We start from the raw sequence: 12,561 nt of genomic DNA, 5'->3' as shown, positions 1-12,561 counted from the left end.
GTGATACAGTTCTAATGGCACTTTAAGAGAATGCATCTGGCCATGGTCGGCAGGTCCCATTTAAAAAAGGCCTAAAGGAAGTCTATAAAGAGTGGCATACCAGGCCTAAGCAACTGTCAGAATTGCCTGAGAGAGCTTACACCCGTTTCAGACCTATGCGATCTGAAAGGTCTGCAAAATCACCAGAGCCTTAGGTACAAGGTAAGGTAAGGTAAGGTAATACGATATTGAAGTGATAGCAAAAGGTGAAGTTCAAGGCTGAACCCTATAGCCTACATTAAAATCTGTTTTCCAGTAAGACTATATTGTTTTTATGAACAAAAATTTAGCTGACCTATCAGCCACATGTAAAATTGTTACCTCACAGCTTCAAACTTCTGTAACAAATAGGGACACAACAAAGTTTTCCTCTGCTCAAAAGAAAGATGGTACAATGTAGTGATTAAGAATACAGCTCCAGCTCCAGCTCCAGAGCTGGACAGATCTGTGTTCAAATATCCTTACTCTTGCCACTTACTAGCTTTGTGAACTTAAAAATGTTACTCAACCTCTGGAGGTCTGTTTCCTTATGGTATAACCAGAAGGACACTATCCCCATTGTTCAAGTGCCAGAAGGATTAAATGAGATGACACCAGTTAATATTTATAGCAGTTATCATTATTATCTTAAACCAGATCAGATACTGGAATAATCACTTTGAAAATTATGAGCTCACACCACAGTATATATAATCTTTTTTAAAAATATGGACTATTATTCCTGAGATTCAGACGTGGTTGCCATATACCTGTTCCTATACACATCATAACGCGCATTCACACACATAACAGTGCTTTCACAGAAAATGTTTATGGGAGCTTTTCATGTTAAAGAGTTAGCATATTCTTAACTTCACAAACTCTGAGGCACTTAAAACGTTTATGCAATAGCGTATCTGCAGGTACCCACAATAAGCCTAGGTGACTTACAGTCACATAGAAACTTAAAGGTGTGATCTAGATTTTGCATATTTATTATTTTAAAAAGCATGTGGGTCACTTCTCTTTTAAGAAGACTTTCAGACTACAAGACTAGTGCCTGTAACTGGAAACTCCCTATTACTTGGGAGTATTTGGATTTCAGATGAGATTCCTAGCTGTGACCGCCAGAATCTACAGAACACCAATGGAACCAATGGCTTTCAGGGTGCACCTCTGAGAGTGTGCTGAAACTGTTAAGATATATACATGGATGGAAGGGGAGATGAAGCCAGAGGGACAAGATGACAGCTGAGCAACTGGAGGTGTGGTCCCTAACCCTTTACTGATATTACATACTGGAGTAGACGCAATTTTACGTGACAGGGAGAAAGATGCCTCACAGCTTACTGCCCACCCCAAAAGGATGGAGACCATCTCTAACACCCTAATCTAACTTCAGAAGGTATGAGACGGGGAGGATTTCCCAATTTACTCCGTTTTAAACAGGCATTCCGGCAAGGCAGGGACACAGCGTTGGGGCACGACTCCAACGCTCTGGTGCCTACGTAAGAACTCCATAGCTTAGTGCTGCTGCTGTCAATTTAGGTGGACAACCTGGCTTAAGAGACATGTGAACAAGGGAAATCAATTCACAAGTGGGCCTAAGAAGACATCTAGGTACATCTACTTTTAATCATTCCAGTGACATGTCCTTGTCTTCGCATCTAAATCGCCTAAGACGAAAAACAGGTTATTTTTAATCCCTTAATGGTAACATTTCCATGCTCTATCAAAACTACTCAAATAATTTTCCCAGAGTAAGGGAAAGGTTAGTTTTCTCCTCATCCATGAATAAAAGAATAATTTACTTGAATCACCTCAAGTTTTTCTAAGCTACCTCCAAAGAGTCAAAGTTTAGGCAAAGCTTTCTTTGTAGCAGAAGCATTATTCTTGCAGCAGGCTTTGCCACTTGCTGGCTCAACCCTCACACCTTCTGCAGAGTAGTTTTCTCTTGGTGTTGTTTTTAAGCCTAACTGATTCAGAACCAGGACTTTGAGCCCACTGTGTAAGACACTTCCAGTCTCCCTTTCACGAGAGCAAGAACTCCAACTACTGACTTACGTTTACAACCCCAACTTAAAATTTTAATGAGTTTTTCTGTACTTCCACCAGACAGAAGTTTTTTCAGATATATCACATTTCAAAAGAAACCACTCATACAGGTTTTCAATTGTTGCCAGTTCCCACCAGAAAAAGATGCAGATTTTCAAGGGAAGCACAGGTTTCCACAGCAAACTCTTCAACGGAGCACAGAGGGTTCAGAAAAAGGAAAGGCAGAAGGGCAAAAGCCAGCAATTATCTGTCTAAGCAAAAATAACTGCTCAGAGGAGAGAAGGAATAAGACTGCCCTAAACCAAAACACTGGAAAAAGCAACAGGACCACAAACAAACTTTCTTTTTAGATCCTTGGACAGGCAACTCCAAACTAGACACACACTACTTCAACTAACCACCCCCCCAGCACAATTTTCACCGGTGCTCTCTTGCCAGCCTCTTTGTGAAGCCCACTTAGGATCCTTGGGTACTCTCTGATACAGAAGCACAAAACATCACCATGAAGCATTCGTGTGTGCCCTCATCAGCCAAACAGCACATGGGAGCCTATAAAAGCCTATGTTCCAGGCACAGGCCTGGCACAGACACATTCTGTAGCTCACTTCATCAGTGCACGTCGCAGTGCCTTGATTTGCCCACTTGTGAAACAAGGACAATCCTGAGAGGGTTGAGAATGGTTTCATAAAGTGCCTGGCAAATAAAACAGGCATACCATTAATATTATAATACCATAAAGGCCAGCAAAGAGGCCTTTCCACTCACAGCTCACCCTTACTAAAATCATCAACCAAGTCATGTGAAAAGTGACACATAAACAGCAACAAGCCACAGCTGAGTGACTCAATTATAACTCTATACCCTTACTGGAGAGGGAGTTAGGATGTGTAGGGATTTATTTTTAATTCTAAGGGATGGTCAAACAATGCACAAGTCTCCTACAGTAGATCATGTGCATGCTTTTGAGTTAAACCTTAACCTTAAGTCTTAAACTGCAGTGTATGTTCAGGGCAGTCTTCCCTTAGTAAACTCTACCAAAAGTTCTCATGCTCTCCTTAATCTCTGAACCTTCATTTTTGGAACACTGCTGACATTCTGGAGATTTCAGTATTTCTCTAGCTGCTGTGTTAGAACTAAACCAGGGATCAACAAAAGCAAGGCAGCTTGTGAGTGCACTTCAAAGAACTACAGGCAGAGGCTAGCTGCTGCAGACACGGAGAGGACAGAACCCAGATGGAAAGAATGAAAGGAACTTTGCATTTTACACTCATTAGAAAATGTGCGCCCTCAATCAAAATGGTTCCTTTATGTAGCTGGCTCACATTTTATCTGTGACTTCCTAAGATAGGACACATATATCACAATGTAATCAAGTACACATCTCTGTACCCCAGTTTGAGAAGCTTGATAATACGTGAGGAGAGCCTTCTTCCAGTGAAGCAGAATATGGATTCTCATTTAAGCAGACTCCTAAACTGCCAGAGAGCAAAGGTAGGTCACAACCAAAACATAGGTCTAAGGAGTACTAAGACCCTGAGAGACTGAGGGAGCACAATCAGCCTTTCCCTCACTTTGTAATTAACAGGATCAGGCTATAAAAAGCATAAAGTCACAATGGAATTGTGGCCACTCATGCTGGGCCAAACACAGATGGCCTCTTTCATAAAGTAGCTCAATGATTAAGGCAGAAAAGTGCCAATGAGTAAATAAGAAATGGCTTCTACGTTCAAAATTATCAATTCAGTTAGCGTGGGGTGGTTTCTCACCAATTTTAAATGCCAAGTTTCCAAACTAACATAAAATGTATAACTGACAGTGATGCACAGCAGCAAAACATGGCCATTTGTCCCAGACTTAATGTCACAGGCTCTTAGAAAACTAGGGGAAGAAAAACTTCCTAAGTTTGTGAGGCTAAGAACATGTCAGGCTCTGTGAATCTAAATAAATTATTTACTTAGGGGAGCAAAGTTTTACTTAATGTTCATGTCTCTTAGGCAAATAAATGAAAGTTAAACTCCCCATGAAAAGTATTTTATCTTCTGGAAGACATAACAGACTTTAAAGTGAAAGTCTTTTAAAAGTCCAGGATGAACACGTGGATTATCACACAACAGTTTTGAGCATCTTGGTAAAAACTACAAATTAGCTTCTAATCTTATCGTAAAATAAAATTTTTCATTTTTTTGTACTTTTCACATTTCTTAAAAGTTCATCTAAGATTTTAACAGGTTATTAAAAAAAAAAAAACTACAACGTCTAATTCATTTTTTCCATAGTTAACATACTGTTTCCCAACCGCATCTCTAACGCATGGACTTTGCATTTAATAACAGGCCAGTCATTTTCAACTCTAAAAAAGCGGGTTGTATTTGAAGTGTGTATATATACACACTCCCATTAATGGACTCAACCTGCCAAAGTCTATTACAACTTATGCAATTTTTGTTACTTATATATAGTTCCTAAAAGACAAAAATACTACTGAAATTCTGAGGTTTTTCTTTCAATCTCTCTCTACCCAAGTATCGATCCCTACCTGCTCCTTTTTAACAGATCAGCCATATCATCCTCGTTAAAGTAATTCCCACAATTAAACATGTAGCCAGTGTGTGTACATCTTAAGTATGTGAATCAACAGACTGCTAAATATCTACATTTTAAAATACTAAAAACTATATTCAGTAGATATTTTTCAAATTTTGTGGATAGTTACTAGTAAAGCGACCTTATTTAATTCTCCTTTTCATAATCAAATAAGTATGTGCATTTACATTATAACAAAAACCAAAAGCCATTTTTACTTGATAAAAGCCTATTAGCTGGTTATTTGGTAGCAACTACATGTTCACGGAAAGGCCTATTCTAATCAGAGACTCTTTCTGGTTTTTAAAAGCTTAGCAACTCTTCAGACTGGGTCATCAAAAAACAAAAACAATAATTGTGAACTTACTTGACACTTAATCTGTTCAACATGGTGACGTTTTATTTTAATATAAATAGTATTAGAACTTTTCCTGCACTCTGGTTTAAGGAAAAAAAAGAGAAATTTAAGCAAAACAAATTCACAGTGGGTATGTTTACAACCAATGACTTCCAGGATAGCCAGGGCCAGAAATCTTTAGAGATTCAAAGCCCAATCTCCTAAGTTTTCTATACAGAGACTTTAAGAACCAGAATCAAAGATTTGGTTGGTTCAATGTACAGCAGCCTCTAATAAGGTAATTTCAGTAAATTTCCAACAAGGTCCAAGATAAATTAGGAATTTCTATTAAAAGTTCAATTAAACAGAATACCCATCCCCACCCTCTGGTTTATTAAGGCTTTTTTTTTTTTTTTTTTTTTTCTTTTCTGTACTTTTAACAAGCCCTCATAGGTTTACCTAAATTCCAGCCTTCAAGCCCAATTGTTTCACCTTTTATTTATTTATTTTGACTAGTAAAACCAGGAAACCTTGAAACTGCAAAATACATGCTTTCTAAGAGATCACAGCAAGTTTTCCTGTAGGGGAAAAATGGCTATTACCACTAAGGACATCAGTTAACACTGTATCGTATGTATAATTTGCCAAAGCAAACAAAAGCACCTTCACAAACTTCACCTCAAACATGCACTCAAGTAAGTTGTTTTCAAATTACTCATTTAAAAACTCATACAAGTATATACCAAAGACCAAGTACAGGTCAAAATTATACTTGTTTAATAAATACTGAGCAGTTTTTAAAATTATAAATAATACCACTTAGATTTAGTATCTGATTCTTGAAGTCACTAAAAAATTGCAAAAGCAGTATTTAATTGTCTCCAAATGGACTATCTGAACCAAACTGCCTCCTTTTCACTCACCAAAATGTTACTTGGCAGCAAATGCTCAAGGAAAATTCTCCCTTAAGCACCAACTGAATAACTGTGTCTATCAAAGAATACATCCATTCATATCCCCACAAATTTATCTTGGTGTATCTATATAAAACTTGCAACAAAGTCTTAAAGTACCCTCTGAGTATCAACTACCACTGTCAGTCATTGGTAGCGAGTTCATGTTCATGGAAAAAGTCTGTTCTGATCAGAGAATCTCCAAGGTTTATAGAAGCTTAGCAACTCTTGAGACTGGTCATCAAGATAACAGTAATTGAGAACTTAACTTTATACACAAGAGTGCAGAATGCAAACCATTCAAACAATATTAGCAACTTAAAAAATTTTTGTCTTAAACAAGCCATTAAGTCATTTCTCTGTTCAGAACCCACGACTGCAACCAGCTCTAACCGGTTCCTTGAGGAATGTGGCTAGGCTGATATTTTGGAAGTGTTGGCTTTGGTGGTGAGCAAGGAGGAAGAAGTCTCTGGCCTCCCTGTTGCTGCAGTTCCCACCCTCCAAAATGAATATACCCACCGGTGTGAATTGACAATGTGGTCCAAAGAGCAAGGCAGGAACGGAGTCCAGATCCTCAAAATGGTAGTACAGGGCATAACCACTAGGCCACCTATCAGTTCAGTACAAAAAGTACAACCCTGTGCATCATGGTGCAAAAGCTGGGGCCTAGGTTTCGCATTGTGCATCTCACACCTATGGAAATAACAAGAGGAGTAAAATCTATAGAAATCAACACACCCTAAGAAGGTGGGTGCTCACAGAAGACCGGTGTCAACACTTTTGCAAAGGTGGTTGGCTACTGAGGATAATGAACGGCAATTACAAGTCCAAAGTTGGAAGGCAACAAAATTTGACAATCAACTCTGTTGAGTTTGACAACGAAGAACTCAACATGGGCTCGATGTTTACCAACAAGGCTTTGCAAATCATGACACCCATCTACATGCTCATGAAAATTACTACCCCACTGAAATCTAACATCCCTCGAGAATGGTTTTTAACTCTCAAAGACTGGGAAAGATTTGGGCCGTGAAGAGAGGAGGTTATCAGCAATACTCCCAAACCCATTACTCTCAGGTTTTAAACTTTCCCCTTTACCACCTGACCTTGGAAAGACATGGTGACACATTCAAAGCTTAAGGTGGAAGAATTCCAGAGAACAGGAAATCTGTGTACCAAGGATGTGCCAAGAACAAATGTGGATTGTCAGGGTCAACAGTTGTGAACAAGTCAAAAGACAGAACTTCTAAAATGCTGGGTGGATTCTTTAAAAGAAATAAAATCACCGCTCTTGACTCACTTAATCCTTCGCCATGTTGCTGTCAGCTCACCAACTAAGAGTGCGAGAGTGTGTCTTGCTGGGTCCATTTTCCCATGGTCTGTAGAAGGCGCTGTGAAGCACATCCTGTTCTAGCTCTGGGGCCCTTCCCCCCTCTGCAGCCTTACCCAGTGCAGGGAATGCGCCCCCTACTGACTCCAACACTCATCGCCTTTAGCCGACTTGGCTGCGGTGCATTTTGGGTGGGGGCTGGTATTTTCTTCGTGGCCATAAACCAGAAGCAACAATGCAGATTTATAAAGAAACTGTATCAAGCTACCCAGGAGATTTTTTTTGTTTGTTTGTTTCCTCCTGAAGGTTCAAGACACTGGCACGAGAAACATCAGGGATAGGAATTGGGCGTGTGGGGATGGACAGCATTAAAATGGCAAACACAGGAAGCAGTTTGGTTCTTTTTCCCTCCTAAGCCTTTGTCTGAGAAATGGGGTTATGGCAAGAACTGTCCAGAGGAACTGGTGAATGCAAGAACATCAAGAAGACTCAGTGTGGACACACGTGTAACTAAAAAGGGTATCAGACCTTAGTGCCTGATCTTGGGCAGAAGAGGAAGAGAAGCAATCGCGCCTTTTCCAGCAGACAGGCATCCAGGTTGGGGGGAGGGGAAGGCAGGCAGGCAGGCAGGCAGCCCAGAGGAAAAAGAGGTGAATAAAAGGGTGCTCAAAGAACTCCTCCCCATTCATTGCATTAAAAAAAAAAAATCTTTTCGCAGCTTTCTGAATTTCCATTTTTTACCGTCTTACTGCAAAGTTGGGGCTCAGAATGCTCGGAAGAGGTCGTGCTGACCAGGCAGCTGCGACTCTGAGAAAAGGGGGTGGCGGTGGACTCCGCGGTTAGGATAGGAGGGGAGCTGGCATGTTAGGGAGGAAGGGTTGCACGGCGGAGGCACAGACTTTCCACTCCCGTGCCATGCATGCTCCCCGCCCCCCAATCTGTCCCCCCTCCCCCCAGCTAAGGGTGGGCAGACCTGGCAGAAGGCTCGTCCCAAGCACTGGGGGTGTGCGTGGGGGGGCTCGTTTTGGGAGGGGGGGGGGGACGGGAAGAAGGGATTAGTTCCAGGGATGGGAGCTGCTCGCTTCTTGCTGGGGGCGGGGTGGAGGGAGATGCCATCAGCGGCACGAGCTCCGGGGGCCAGGCTGGCTGCTGGCCTCGGCGGGCTCACGGGGCGGGGAAGGGGGGTCGGGCTGCAGGAGGAGGCGCCTGGACCCCGGAGCGGAGCCCGGGTAGCGGTCCGCGCCGGGGCGGGCGCTCCGTCAGCACCGGAGTAGGCGAAGGAGCGTGTGCGGCCGGAGGGCCGGCGGGGGAAACAACAATGCGCCCGCGGGGCCGGCTCGGCGGGAGCGGGGCCGGGCGGCGGGGTCGGCGCGCGGCGGCCGCCGGGGCTTACCTTGACTCGGCCTCGAGGCGCGCGCGGGGCCGGCGTGCTCGGGGGCCGGGCGGCGGCGGCGGCGGCGGCGGGCGGATGGCGGCGGCACGGCGGTGGCGAGGGCGCGCCCTGGGCCTCGTCGCGCTCCGGCTCGGCGGGCTCCGGCTCGCGCCGCGGCCGCGGCTGCTGCCGGGGGGCGCGGCGGGCGCAGCAGAGCGGCGGGCGGCGGCGGCGGCGCGAGCGGCTCCCTCCAGTCCCCGCGCGGGCGGCGGCGGCGGCAGCGTCGTCGAGCGGTGCAGACAAAGGAGGGGCGGAGGGAGGAGACGGAGGGTGTGGGAGAGGCGGCTTCACCGGCGCGGGCAGGCGGGCGGCGGCGGCGGCCGCGCTCCTCTCGCTCCTCAGCAGCGGGGACCGAGAGAGGGAGCTGTGTCTGAGGAGACGCCAAAATCCCCCTTAGCGCTGCCCGCGGGAGGGGGAGGGGGCACAAGATGGCGGCGGCCGGGAGGGGGGGGGGGGCGGGAGTTCAGCTCATGGATCCCGGCGGGCGGCGGAGGGGAGACCGGGCCGGCGGAGGCGGCGGCGGCAACGGGCGGGGGAGGGGGCCGATCCCGCGTCTCCCCTCAGCAGACAATACAAGCGCCTCGGAGCGAGTCCCCGAACCTGCCCTAGCCAAAATGGCGGCCGAGAAAGAGCGGAAGTGACGTAAATACCTCATTAGCATAAGAGGACTCATTGTCCAGCTAAGTAGGGGGGGCAGTGGGGGGCTTTACCCCTTCCCCCCATGTCCCCCAGGGACAACCGTCTCACTCCCACTTGTGCTTGCACCAAACTTTTTTGGAGGGAGGGTGGCACCAGCACCCCCACCCAAGAGAAATTATATAATCCCCTCTGAGGGGGAGCTCTCGCGAGAACCAAGAGGATTTGCCATTGACCCACTAGGAGGCGCCGCGGATAATGGCCGCAGTGCGCTTCCAGGGCCCGTGTGCACGGCGGGCGCCTTCCTCCGGCCGCAGCGCCGGCGGCGGAGGCACAAGCAGCGGGCCGCAGCACGCCCTGCACTCAGTCAGGTGGCCGTGCTGGGGATCCCTGCGCGGGCCCAGCTGGGCCTGGACTACATCTGGCGGGAGGGGGCGTGCGGGCAGCCCGGCGGCTCCACGTGCCGGGAGGCCCGCGCTCTCACGGGCTCGGCGGCCGCGGGAAGGGCAGGGGCACCTGGGCGGCCGCGCGCGATGCCTCCCGCCTTAGATGAGGCGTGAGGGCCTCGTGCTTCACACAGCGACTGGAGAGGAGACACGGGCCCTCGGAGGCCTGGCCCCGTCCCGGTGGGGTGGGCTACTCGGTGGGCAGGGGCTGCGTCTTACAGAAGGCCGGCTGCCGCCCTGGGACTGGACATTCTTCCGGGTCGGTGATGGGCTCTTCTCCTTGGCCTGAAGAAGACAAACGGGATCCCTAGCGCGTTGAGGCCACCGGACTGGTGAAGCCTGAGGATGAGAAGGGGTGTTGCCAACGGGCCTCCCCAAGATGCTCGATGACTATGCCGACTGTAGTCTCGGGGACACTTTTAGGGCGCACACAATCTGGATAGCACACGGGCAGAGTCTGCCTCTCGATTTAGGTCAACCCCAACCAACACATTATGTCAACATTTCCGAACCCACCTTTCATAGCAGGTGCATCTGAGAGCATGTCCTTGGCTAAATAGACTGGAGAGTAACGAATACCAATCATGAAGGTTTAACCAAGCCTGTTTTCTTAAGGTCTGCTCTGTAAGTACGTTGATCTTGGGCTGTTTCTCTAAATTTCAAGTTAAAATAGTTTCAAACCATACCTAACATCCCAAAAGATCCTGACGTGATTCAAAATAGTACAAATTGTGGTTCTATATGGCTCAATTCGAAGACTTCAGTTAGCGGGTTTAAACAAGCCATTTCATCCAACCCCATCTCTGAAATTGTAATAAAATATATCTTTAAAAGCCCAATCAATGTTTCAAGGGAAAACAATAGCTGGAAAAGTAAAAAAAAAAAAAAAAAGGGGGGGGGGGGCGGGGGAGGGGCGCCAAAGCATCTGATTTAGAGAAACAAAGATGAAAAACCTAATTACACGTTGCAGAATACAGACAAAAGCTACCATGAAATAAGCAAAATAATTTTATCCCAAGTTTAGTTTTTCTTAGATATACTTAGATTTCATACAGTGATAATACAGATACAAAGGGAAAACATCTGGATTTCGTCCTTGGCCTAATTTACAAAGTAAAAAGAGATGCTAGATTGACATGTAAATGTTTAAGAATATTTTAGTGCTCATCATATTTACGAAAAAACATGCATCTAAATAGTCCAGATTTTCTAAATAACTTCTAAGTAATGAAGTCTTCATTGCTCAAATACTTTCTTTACTATAAATTCCAATAGTGACAGTGTTGTAATGACTGTGGGTGTAAGAACCAAAAAGATTAAAAAGGCAGAAGATAGCTATCTACTCTAGTGAGTTCTGAGGTAGTTACTTCATCTCTGCTCCACATACCTGACAATGAAAACTCTGGGTTTAGATGAAGTAGAAGAGATTCTAAACATTCAACCACAACAGCAAGTACCGTATTTCATTAGCTTAAAACTAATTTTACATCCAACAGTGATGAACTTTCTAGTTGTTATTAACGACGAAGAGACGTCACTTCCCCAAGGGAGGTGGGTCTGTAGTGTGCTGGCTGGCTACATAGCTCGGTGTAAAAGGGAAACAGAACAGTAGAGGCCCTACTGGAATGTGTCCTATGGATTCAATTATGGGAAAAGGTAATGTTCAAAATGACACCAAAGGTTTTACGTCCTGGTATTAATTTCTGGTGGTATCTGTTAGAAATGCGATGGAAAAATCAGACTTTGAGTTTCTTTAGCAGCCAAATTAAGCCAGGAAAATGTAATTAGGAATACAGTTCAATAAATATGCTTGTTAAATAACTTAGAGATGTCTCTTATCTGCAAGTCAACTCGTTTCTAAGCTTATTTGCTCAAAGTATGACTTCCTGCAAACTTAAAAGATCCTGTATGTTCCATAAGCTATACTACAGTTAGAAATTTAGTGTTTTTGAAACACCCAGGTTAGACAAGATAGGTACACAGAACATTCGTGCTGGCTTTCAGGAACAACTTAGCCTGCAATTTACCTGGCAGAACACTTACAGCTTAGTAAGAGTAAGATGTTTAAAAAGTGCTATAGCAGCTAAGTCTTAAAAGTCATTAAAACATCGATACCTTAATATGTCATCAGTATTCTTTTCTTACTGATAGAAGCTACTGCTCAGGATAGGGGAGAAAAAAACTATGCCATCAACTGATGTCAAGTTTCCAATTCACAGTATGTATTTTAAATAGACTTGCTTTGACAGATGTAATGCTTCATCAACACAACAGCTACAAAGGGCCAAATTCTAAAATTGTGATCTGGATATATTATTTTATCTAAGAAATTTGAGATACATTTTTTAAGAAGGGGCAGATGTGTCTACTTGTTCATTCATACAGAAACAGCCATATATATTTCATGAATAAAATTAACATTTTTCTTACTTCTGACACTATTACAAAGAGCTATGAATCCAGTTTTTATATACTTCAAAATCTTCCCCATGTAAGAAATTCTGCACTCATATTCTAATGAAAGCAGTATTTTCTGGGGGGGAAAAAAAAAACCAAATACATTTATTTACAAGTCTTAATACAGCAAAATGCAAGTGAAAATTGAGAACACTGCTCGTTTTTCTAATTTAATTTGACATATAAAATGTAGTTTCCTCAGAAAAAAGATTTGTATGAAATTTACCTTACCTTATGATTTATGCTCTAAGAGTACATTTTATAAAAATCAGCAACCAGGCTTCTTTTATGTTTAAATGAATCAACATGATAAG

The 12,561-nt window shown here is 44.4% G+C and overlaps 1 protein-coding gene across 5 annotated transcripts in view; it reads right to left on the bottom strand.

Moving 5' to 3' along the window:
* Nucleotides 1-12,557, bottom strand: part of LOC122215415 (activity dependent neuroprotector homeobox) — a 33,903-nt gene extending 21,346 nt beyond the window's left edge. Inside the window, exons 1-2 of one of the 5 annotated variants that reach the window (XM_042930666.1) lie at nucleotides 8,670-8,735; nucleotides 6,466-6,639 (exon numbers count right to left, since the gene is read on the bottom strand). The gene's annotated coding sequence lies outside the window, so the exon portion shown is untranslated. Of the gene's footprint in view, nucleotides 1-5,023; nucleotides 5,095-6,465; nucleotides 8,184-8,669; nucleotides 8,736-12,478 lie in introns of those variants that run through there. The other 4 variants (XM_042930667.1, XM_042930668.1, XM_042930669.1 and 1 more) reach the window with 4 other exon arrangements.
* Between the last annotated feature and the right edge of the window lie 4 nt (nucleotides 12,558-12,561).

The sequence above is a fragment of the Panthera leo genome, chromosome A3 (assembly GCF_018350215.1).
Source record: "Panthera leo isolate Ple1 chromosome A3, P.leo_Ple1_pat1.1, whole genome shotgun sequence".
Lineage (NCBI taxonomy): Eukaryota > Metazoa > Chordata > Mammalia > Carnivora > Felidae > Panthera > Panthera leo.
The sequence above is the reverse complement of the archived record's forward strand: the minus strand, read 5'-3'. Positions and strand labels throughout refer to the sequence as shown.